The sequence below is a fragment of the Cyprinus carpio genome, chromosome B15, assembly GCF_018340385.1.
Source record: "Cyprinus carpio isolate SPL01 chromosome B15, ASM1834038v1, whole genome shotgun sequence".
NCBI lineage: Eukaryota > Metazoa > Chordata > Actinopteri > Cypriniformes > Cyprinidae > Cyprinus > Cyprinus carpio.
Genome location: NC_056611.1, coordinates 6,996,299 through 7,007,817, shown reverse-complemented (window position 1 = coordinate 7,007,817; position 11,519 = coordinate 6,996,299). Strand labels below are relative to the sequence as shown.

The following is an 11,519-nucleotide window of genomic DNA, read 5'->3' as shown; positions in this document are numbered from 1 at the left end:
AATTGTAAATACTATTTTTCCACCAGAGATAATCTGTTTACATTTTGTTTTTGCATAGTTTTCAGCTGTTGAGTTCTTTCTGATTGTGCTCACACATGCAGTTCATGTTCATAGTAATTTATGAACAACTACAGCATAAAAATTGTGAAGAAGGACTCGCTGTAACAGGGATCAGCCAATCAGCGGCTTCGTTTCAGTTTTCGCGACGACAGTTTTTAGTTTCGTTTTGAGTTGGTCGTGAGATTGGCCGGGAAACGCATTGTAGATATTTCTGAGGTGAATAGTTGTCGTCCGTGCCGCTATCTGTACATGTGTGCGTTCAGAGACATGTGAGTACCCTGGTGTAAATGTTTACATATGTGTTTCGGTGCGTCAGGTTGTTAAAGGAGTCTATTCTTAGATACTCCATTGAAATGTAGTACGTTAGCATAAAGTTCGCTAGCATCATGCTAATGCCTAGTTTTATTTGTTTATATTAATATTATGCTTATGTGTGTGCTTACCTGACACTGTATAGTTATTACTTGAGTTTAATTATTGTTTAGTAGTAGAGAACTATGTTTTTTTGGGTTGATAGTATTGAGAACTAGCAGTACGAAGGCTGTTCTTTAATTCAGTAAGAAGATAATGTGTGTTACCTGGTATTTTATTTTGGTTATTTAATATGTATAACCAGCTAGGCTACTTAAAGGGAAAGGTATAATAATTACAATTTATTAGTTTTACTAATTTAATCATGTCAGCACTGTTGTTTAATTGTATGCTGATATTTTCTTTCTTTTATTGTTTATTGTAGAACCACCCTGCTGAAAAAAACAATAGAAACCATTACAGAAATTCTAATGGTTTCCATTACAAAACCATTACAAACCATCAGCAATCTGAGCCATGTTTCCGTGAATACAAACACACAACAGTCTCTTACAGTCCTCTGAGTTGAACGTAGTAATCAGATGTAGTCCAGTTTATTGTCCAAAGAGCGTATGTTAGCCAGTACGACGGTGAGGATAGATGGCTTGTGTGGGTTAGCCGTTAGCCTAGCCTGGATACCTCCGCGCTTACCCCTCTTCTGCTTCCTCTCACGCCTCTTGTGGCGCCTACGCTGTGGGCGAGATGCAGTAGTGGGGGGTTGGTGATGATGTAGGCCTCCGGAGCAGTCCGACGGCCCGCAGCTGTTCCGCGTGCGCGGAGTTTAACTCTAAAAATGCGGCTCTGCCGACATCCAGCAGAAACTCACGACTGTATGCGCGCTTAAAGAAGATAGACGCGATGACGACGTACAAAAACACTGCGACTCACAGGACAAAAAACACGAAAACACCGTTCTGTCGGGACAGAGAGAAGCCGCTGCGTGTGGACGCGCCGCCATCTTGGTTATTTCTATATGTTTCTGAAAAGGTGTTATGTTGGGCATGTTCTTTCTACCTCATCTGTATGTGTGTATGCTAACACCTCTGTGAGATCAGTACAACCTAATCTGTAGGTTGAATAGATAAACTTATGAGCAGTCTTAAGTTAAAAATGATTCAACATCCTTGCTCACCGTCTCTATCCACCAAATCCACCTCACCTAACAATTTATTTCTGACTGTGAAGGTGTCTAACTGACAGTGTGTAATAGTATCTTCTACGTGCTTGTGTTAATGGCTTTACAACATCCACCTCCTATTATGCGCACAGAATCATGTTTAGTTCAGTTCATAAAGCACAATAAAACAACAATGGTTGACCGTGGTGCTGAACAATATTGTTAAAAGAAATCAAAGTACATAACATAACATGATATGACAAGACAAAACAACTTTTAAATAAACCCCTGGTTTAAACAATGAATCAACACACACACACACACATTGCTCTCTCTCTCTCTCTCTCTCTCTCTCTCACACACACACACACACACACACCACACACACACACACACACACACACATTGGGTTTCCATGTTTTATGGGGCATCCCATAGACGTAATGGTTTTTATACTGTATAAATTGTATTTTCAATCACCAAACACCAATCTTACACATAAACCTACCCCTTACAGAAAACTTCGTTCATTTTCAGATTTTCAAAAATACTTAATTCTGTATGACTTATAAGCTTGTTTCTTCACGGGGACAAAAACAAAAAAAAATCCACAAGGACAAGGATTTTGGATATTGCCATCATTGTCCATATAACGTAGGATATACCTGAACCACACACACACACACACACCATACACATCTGAGTATACTGAATTTAAAGTATGAGCAAAATCATATTTGTTGTTTTTACTTTTTGTTGTTATTTAAGAAAATGTTTTAATTTTAAATCGAATTGCTTAAACTCGGTAAAATAATTACACCTACAATTTTTAACATTTAAAAGGTTAAACACATTGTGTGTCACTAAAGCAAGGCAAACTATCTATTGTCTTTTTGTTTTTTTGTTTTTTTTTAATAACCTGATAACCAACATTGTTTGTTTAGATCATTTATGCACCCAAGTGCTTTTCTCACACGAGTAGAAAACTCTTTGGCTGTGTTTGTGACACAAAGTAATTTTTACTTCAGAAAACTTTTTAAATGTAATGACTGAACTTTTCTCATTCGACAGAACTACTTTTTTCAAATTATTTACCGGGCCTATAACAGTTGGTGTAAATGTTCTTACCTAGAACAGAAAACACTATTTTTGTAGGCATCATGATGTTTTTAAATTATTCGCCTAAAAGATTAAACACATAGCAGATGGCACAATTCACATTTTGTTTGTTTGGCTGTTTTTGTTTTTAAGACTTCTCTGTAAGTTCATGCTATTCCTTGCATGGGATAGAGAGCATGATGAGCACACACCTATTCATTTAAGAAAAATTATTAAACATTTGACTGAACTTTTTTATTATTTTGACAAACCTCCATTACAAAGGATTTCCCCTGATGTGTTTATCCACAGAATCTTTTTCCAATGCAACGACATCAACATTAAAAATGTTATCAGTTCCTATCGTCATCTTCTTTGACTCAAATAAAACAACATCTCTGGTGTACGTAAGCATCTACAATGTGTGCATGTGCTAAACATCTTTGTTTCGCCACTTCTCTCATAGTTTTAGATGTAATGCAAACACATTTGAGGACTATGGTGTTCCACATTTTTTGTTAAGGTTGTAGAAAAACAAAAATCAAACAATCTTAACATAGGAATTATCTTTCACAAAACAAACTGACTATAATCATTGAATTACGAAATGCAGAAGTGTGTACAGGATTTGGCAAAAGAGTATTTTAGCTATAATGAGCACATGAGACAGAAATCCTTTCTTCTGTTCTATTGTGAATGTGTGAAATTGTAAATACTATTTTTCCACCAGAGATAATCTGTTTACATTTTGTTTTTGCATAGTTTTCAGCTGTTGGAGTTCTTTCTGATTGTGCTCACACATGCAGTTCATGTTCATAGTAATTTATGAACAACTACAGCATAAAAATTGTGAAGAAGGACTCGCTGTAACAGGGATCAGCCAATCAGCGGCTTCGTTTTCAGTTTTCGCGACGACAGTTTTTAGTTTCGTTTTTGAGTTGGTCGTGAGATTGGCCGGGAAACGCATTGTCGTTAGATATTTCTGAGGTGAATAGTTGTCGTCCGTGCCGCTATCTGTACATGTGTGCGTTCAGAGACATGTGAGTACCCTGGTGTAAATGTTTACATATGTGTTTCGGTGCCTCAGGTTGTAAAAGGAGTCTATTCTTAGATACTCCATTGAAATGTAGTATGTTAGCATAAAGTTCGCTAGCATCATGCTAATGCCTAGTTTTATTTGTTTATATTAATATTATGCTTATGTGTGTGCTTACCTGACACTGTATAGTTATTATTTGAGTGTAATTATGGTTGAGTAGTAGAGAACTATGTTTTTTTGGGTTGATAGTATTGAGAACTAGCAGTACGAAGGCTGTTCTTTAATTCAGTAAGAAGATAATGTGTGTTACCTGGTATTTTATTTGGTTATTTGATATGTATAACCAGCTAGGCTACTTAAAGGGAAAGGTATAATAATTACAATTTATTAGTTTTACTAATTTAATCATGTCAGCACTGTTGTTTAATTGTATGCTGATATTTTCTTTCTTTTATTGTTTATTGTAGAACCACCCTGCTGAAAAAAACAATAGAAACCATTACAGAAATTCTAATGGTTTCCATTACAAAACCATTACAAACCATCAGCAATTAACCATTAAAACCATTACCAAATGGTTTCCATTACGTAGTGTGTTTTGGGCATATTCCATTAGGATTTATTGGTTTGTATAGGTTTCCATTACAAATCTGTATTGGTCACGATTTGCACATAATGGGTTTCCATCACAGTTTTGTAATGGTTCTGATGGTTCCATTACAAGTTTGTATTGGTCTTTATTTGCACATTTAATGGTTTCCATCACAGTTTTGTATTGGTTCTGATGGTTCCATTACAAGTTTCTATTGGTTTTTATTTGCACATATTTAATGGTTTCCGTTGCAGTTTTGTATTGGTTCTGATTTGAATGTTTACCTGATAACTGGTAATTAGGCCATTGATTAATTAAATAATTTAAATTATTAATACAACTATACACAGGTTTTGTCAAGAATATCATTTTTATTTATTTAAAACTGAATACCAACCTTTCAATAGCAAACAGTTCAGGTTTGTTTTGCAAAGAATTAAGAATATGTACCTAAAATCAAAATTATTCACAGAATACTCAACATAGCTGGAATTAACACAAAACCTTGACATTAAATTTTTTTTAAAATTATTGTTATTCATTAATGCATTATAGAAATACAGGAACTATGAACTGCATTTGTGGCTTCATTGTAGCTGTCTTAGACCTGCAAAAGAGAAGGAAAATTTGTTAGGACAATGTACCACTTAAACCACATTACCAGTATGTGAGATTATCCATACATATATTTATATGGCAATCTCAAAAAAGTTGCAAAAAACTTAGTTGTTGACAAAACATCATCATGATTAAATTCGTCCAACACTTTGGGGCCACTTTGAGCAGATTCAAATTCTTGACAGATATGAACTTTTGTCCATTACACATTTTATGTTTATAAAATGCGTAATGGACACATTTTTTAAAGCAGATAATTTTTAATTTATCTTATGCACTGCTTTAATAGATGCATATTTTCATTAATTATTGTCCGCTGTGTTGAATATCTCAATGGTTTAAGGTGTAGTTCAGTGTTGTTTGTTGTTATGAGTGAGTGAATAAATGTGTCCCTGCAGCACAAAAGCAGTTTTAAGTTGCTGGGGTTTATTTATAGCAATAGACAACAAAACATTGTATGGGACGAAATTATCGATTTTTTCTTTCATGCCAAAAATCATTAGGATTTTAAGTAAAGATCATGTTCCATGAATATATTTTGTAAATTTCCTACCATAAATGTATCAAAACTTAATTTTTGATTAATAAAATGCTTTGCTTTGGACTTTAAATAGTTTTCGCAATATTTAGATTTTTTTGCACCCTCAGATTCCAGATTTTCAAATGGTTGTATCTCAGACAAATATTGTCCTCCTAACAAACCATACATTAATGGAAAATTAATTCTTAATATTATTGATATAAAAATCTAAATTTAAAAAAAAATACCCGTATAACTGGTTTTGTGGTCCAGGGTCACAAATAGTCTTGAATAATTACGTTGTCTACTTTTTATGGTACATAGTCTCTATTCACTTCAAATCATATAAGAGGTTGTAACAATTACATTCATATATGGATATGTAAATACTTACCACTGACAGTTTTATCTGGTTTATGTCACTGATCTTCTCAGCCAGGTATTTCCGTACCCTTAGGAAGCGCTTATTTCCTCTGAGGTGTGGCCTCTTTTCTTCAGCTTCTGAGACAGACACTCTTGTTTCAAACACACACACACACACACACACACACATATAAACAAATTGAAATTCAAGAACTGATGGACTAATCTCAGACTTTAAATCTGACCACTCTCAAGTGGAAATTAATTAGCATGTGTGACCTGTGCTGGCAAAATAAGTCACAATGAGCAATTTTTTTTTTATTATTATTATTATTCTCATTAAAAATCCTTCAAAATGATGTATAATTTGTTGAAATCTGACAAAATGAGCAGGTGAGCTACACCAGTTTGAAGTTGAAAGAGTTGGCAAAGTCAATTTTGAGAAAAAATCAGGTTAAAGTTTTCTAAAGGTTCCAAAGCAAAATCACAGAGCAACATTGCATCTTTTCCTGCAGTTCTTTTCTTAATAATAATTCACTTTTTATTTTACATCTAAACAAAAGCATTCAAGTAAAAAAAAAAACAAATAATCCATTGTAAAATCCCTTTATTGTGTTCATTACAAATAAAGTAATTATTAAAACCATAAAAGCAGTTCAATAAAGATCAGTGATTGACTGTCATTCTGGTGTATGTTTATCAGGATATATATAATTGTGTATCTATATCCTGATAAACATTTGAATGTCGGATTGAAATGAACGCTGTTTTGTTAGTTAATTGTTAGTATAAGTGTTAATTGTTAGTATAAGTGCAGCTAATAATAATAATAATAATATAATAAAAAATTAATTAGTATGTTTTTGTGTTTTGCTTTGGTACTGAAAATTTTGGTACCGGTGACAACCACTAATCGTTGGTAAAAATTTTGGTTACTGAAGACCTTAGATTAATTGTGTTCAGGTGCAATGCAGGTTGGAGCAAAACTCTGCATGTAAGTGGACCTTAAGAGACAATGAGAGATCTCCTGTAATATATTCTGAACATGACACTTCAAAGAGGCAGGATGACTTCTAGATTAATGACTTACAACACTGGTGTCCAGTCCTGGGCTGGAGGACCAATGTTCTGCAGAGTTTCTGGTGATCCTTGATCAGCTGCCCAGATCTGCTTAACTGGGGTTGGAGCTAAACTCTGACAAAAGAGAAGACAACCAATATCATGATGTTAAAAAGTTAAAAAAAATTTGATTCAGAAATATGCACATGTCTGAAAATGCACAGAGATGAGAATAAAGCTATGTGTTTAATAAGAACTTTCAACCCACTGAAAAATAAGAAGCAATATTACAGTAAGTCACAGATGCATTTTTATTTATTCTTATTAATATTGTTTAAATATGTTACAGTTACCTTGTGGTTTATCGATGAAATAGAAAAGATCTATCAGTGATGAATGGCATCATACATGAATCATATGTAATGATATTTAATAAGAGGTCTAACACTGTGTCTACACTGGACGGCACAACAAAATACAACAGAGCCTATTAGAATCAGTTAATGCTCTCTACACTGGATGTGGCATGGCACAACACAACAAATCACAGACGGTAAACTGATGCCTGTTTCTATTTATGATGTACTGACAAAGTTCAAATGATTTTCAAGTCACTTTGGTGCGTCCAGTGTAGACACGGTGTGAGAGTGTGTAGCTTGGAGTTAGAGAATTGGAATCTACTTCATTGTGCATTGCATTCTGGGTATACAATACAAATCACCAAAGGAAAAAATTACTATTTACATTAATATTTGTAAGAGCTTCTTGCACTTTATTAGAATGGACTAATATTTGAAGGATTATGTGACACTGGAGACTGGAGTAATGATGCTGAAAATTCAGCTTTGATCACTTTTTTAAAACATACTGAAATAGAAAATAGTTATAAAATGGTAATTTCACAATATTACTATTTTACTGTATTTTAATCAAAATAAATGCAGCAGTGGTGAGCATAAAATATTTATTTTTACAAATCTGACCCTTACATTTTTGAATGGTAGTGTATGTTTGAGGAATTACTTACTTTTCATGGTTCATAATGTCTAAAAATGTTCTTCGACAGGAGATATGACTCTAGAGCACAGCCATCAGCATGGAAGAACCTAGGAACATAAACATACTGTCACAGAGACAACAATATTCATTATACAATGACAGGTTTATTATAAATAAACTATAGCAGAGGTGAAATGCAGAAAAGAAAAATAATAATTGACAGAATATATACAAAAAAAAAGACTTAAACATTTTAGTTTTACTAATTTAGTAATGCTCCTACAGCGTGGACATCAAAATAACTACACAAACAAACACACACACACACACACATATATACCTTATATATATATATCTATATATATATATGTGTGTGTGTGTGTGGTGTGTGTGTGTGTGTTTCTGTGTGTCTGTGTTCTCTCTGTGTGTGTGTGTGGTGTGTGTGTGTGCTGTGTTTTCATTATCTCCCTTCAGAAATTTTAAAATCAGGAACATCTCCTGTGTCATAGAGGTTTTTTTTCTTTTCTGGCACTTCTGAAATAACAGAACAAGTGGTATTTATGTGTTTACTATGAAAGATCAAAACCTGAAGGTTTCAGCCCATTGTAAGTGATGTAACGTTAACTGTACAGTGCATACTTTTAGGTTAAATTAATTAGCTTACTTCCATTCATCCGTTAAGATATATATATAGAGAGAGAGAGAGAGAGAGAGAGAGAGAGAGAGAGAGAGAGAGAGACCGAGATCATCTACACATAAGATGACATTAAAAGCCCAAACTTAATAAATAAGAGCTCAAGTTTATCGTTACCTCTTGTAGTTAGCCTTACAGTGGAGATGCTAACGGACTTTTTCTGACGACACTAAACCATTTCTATAAAGTAAATATTAAAACGGAAGCGTATCATTTACATTAAATAAAGTGTCAGAACACTTTAATGTACTATTTGTGTAATTATATAGACGAAACTTACCTAAAAAACAATAGTGAAAACCACATTGAGAGTCAGCGTTCAGCTGCTTGACGGTTGGGCTGCCGCCTCGTTTCCATGGTGACGTCCTCCGCTCCAGTTCAGCGCGCGCGCCCATTACAGCACGGTAGAAGTCACGCAGAATTTCACTGTTATTTCAACATTTATTTTGGCCTAAATTTGGACCAAATCAGATGGACCAAACAAAAACCTAATATTAAACATAGATTTTGGGGCTATATTTGAACCAAATCAGACAGACAAAACAAAGACCATTGCTGAGTTTAGGGCAAAATTTGGACCAAATCCGACGAAACAAGCAAAGACCAACTTTCAACGTCAATTTTTGATCTAAAAAGAAGGCCATGACGGGCCGAGATTTAGCAAAAAAAAAAAAAAAAAAAAAACGATGTGTCCAAATGACGTCTGGTGCTGGGTGGGTACCAGCAGAAGTTTTCCAAAGGTGTTCTATTGGTCCTTAACGGTATCCAATAGACAATACATGCCACAAATAAGAGAAAAGCAAATTACAAATAGAGACCCATAAGGACCATTACAATGTCCATTAAAACCAACAGAATTCCCATTAGAACCATTAAAACCATTACAAATTCTGTAATGGTTTCTATTGTTTGTGTGTTCATTTATTTTATTGTATTTTTTTTTTTCAGCAGTCTAGCCTACCCACTAAGACCATTACAGTTTTCCAAAGAAACCACTTAATTTATTGGAGTCATAATGATTTTTCTACTGGTGTCCAGTAGATACCACCAGAAGTTTCCAAAGGTGTTCTGTTGGTCCTTAATGGTATCCAATAGACAATACATGCCACCAATAGAAGAAAGCAAATTACCAATAGAGACCAACAGAGACCATTACAGTGTCCATTAAAACCATTAGAATTCCCATTAGAACCATTAAAACCATTACAAATTCTGTAATGGTTTCTATTGTTTTTTTCAGCAGGGCACACATACTGTACATTCATGAAGACAGATAATCCTCTGCTGACTGTCAATAAACCCATCAAAGAGATTTACAGCATCTAATTGCATTCTTATCGATGCACCACAGTGGTCACTAATCCCCAACTAGCTACAGTTACAGTCCTAGCTATCAAGTCATCATTACAAAAATAATTTATCACTACATCTAGTGCTCTCGTTCATATAGCTGATGACGATGTTCACATTTTTATTTGTCATACTCGTTTGTTTCAACATTTCCACTTGACATTAAAGAGTAGACCTATGTGTACACCCCATCGGTCATAAGCATAAGCATCTACCTAAGTGTGCTAAGATTTGTCTGTTTTGTCCACTTTTGGCAGATTTGCTAGAGGGACTATGTCACCTTGTTGTAATGTGATTACGTTTAAGATCCATAAGTTTGCACAACACACCCTTGAATAGATTATAGACATACTCTTTTATACAGGACATATGTTTGCACAACAGAAATATGTGTCAGAATAACAAATACCGAATAGTGAAAACCTCTCTTCTAAACTATTGTGAAAACTTTTAATGTTGGTTTTGATGTCTGCTCCACCAGCTGTGTATCTTTTTTATTGTTTTTGTACAGTTTTTAGAGACTATTCTCAGATTTTGGTCAAACAGACCTGCGACTGTTTGCAGGAAAACATGAACAAAATACAATATAAGATGATTAAATGAATGTCAAGAGAGTGTTTAAACTGAGATTGTGACGTACTTTAGAATTTTTTCTGGTCTACCTGTGTCACAAAGACACATAATAGACCCTAGCTCAACTTGAAAATGAGTCTTGCCTTTTTCTGTTATGACTGTTACACTTAATACAAACCCTGTCTATTACACTTAAAGTTAGACATTAAAAGTCAAGGATGCCACACCCACAGGTGTGAAACAAACTTTGACTCTGATGAGTATAATTGTGACTGGCCTCTTCCTGAGGTCAACCCTTTCGAATGCTGCAAAATGAGTCTATATTTCGAGTAATGTGACATACCCATGTTAAACACAATTTTTTCAATGATAAACAAGCTATTTCAGTCAATTTAAATGTATTTTAAAACCGAATGATCTGTCTGATAATAATGTATTTGGTATAACAAACCTGAGCAATGATATTGTAATGTTTCTTTTTCAGAGTTTACTCATCCATCTATGTGTTCCTTGCTGAATGTTTAATAAATGGCTATTGGATTAAGTTTTCCAAAGCTGTAATAAATTACCGTTACTTGAAAAAAATGACAAGCGTCTTAACTTGTAATCTTTAATCAAAATATTTTATTTCAGGATAAAATATTTTCAAAGATTTGTGCTGCATTTTATATTCATACACACACACACACACATTACCCAAAATTGTGTTAAATACTTAATTTAATCGAGCAAATTCAAGGAATACTGATGTATATGAACAAAGCGAGTACACAAGCCGAGAACACAAAGAGTTCACTAACATTACAGCAGTACTGTTTGCAAATAAACAAACAAACAAACAAACAAAAAACAAAAAAAAAACAGACACTCATATACAAAACTTTTTACAATACAATACGAATTGTATGGTAAAAATGAAACAGTGGTTCAGAACAACACAAACAAATCATTGAAAGATAAAACACAATGATTTTCATACTACTACAACTAAGGCTCAAGCTATTTTTTGTTTGGTCTGGTTTCAGAGTTACCTTCAGGCCTACTACAGTGAAAAACTTTTGTGATTTATACAGTACGTGTCTTCCC

The 11,519-nt window shown here is 34.1% G+C and overlaps 1 long non-coding RNA gene across 1 annotated transcript; it reads right to left on the bottom strand.

The window, feature by feature from the left end:
- Positions 1–4,686: 4,686 nt before the first annotated feature.
- Positions 4,687–9,125, bottom strand: LOC122134650. Its single transcript, XR_006156525.1, has 6 exons — positions 8,791–9,125; positions 8,628–8,690; positions 7,845–7,923; positions 6,849–6,952; positions 5,790–5,910; positions 4,687–4,864 (listed from the first exon to the last, which is right to left on the bottom strand). It is a non-coding gene; the product is annotated as an uncharacterized LOC122134650 (long non-coding RNA).
- Between the last annotated feature and the right edge of the window lie 2,394 nt (positions 9,126–11,519).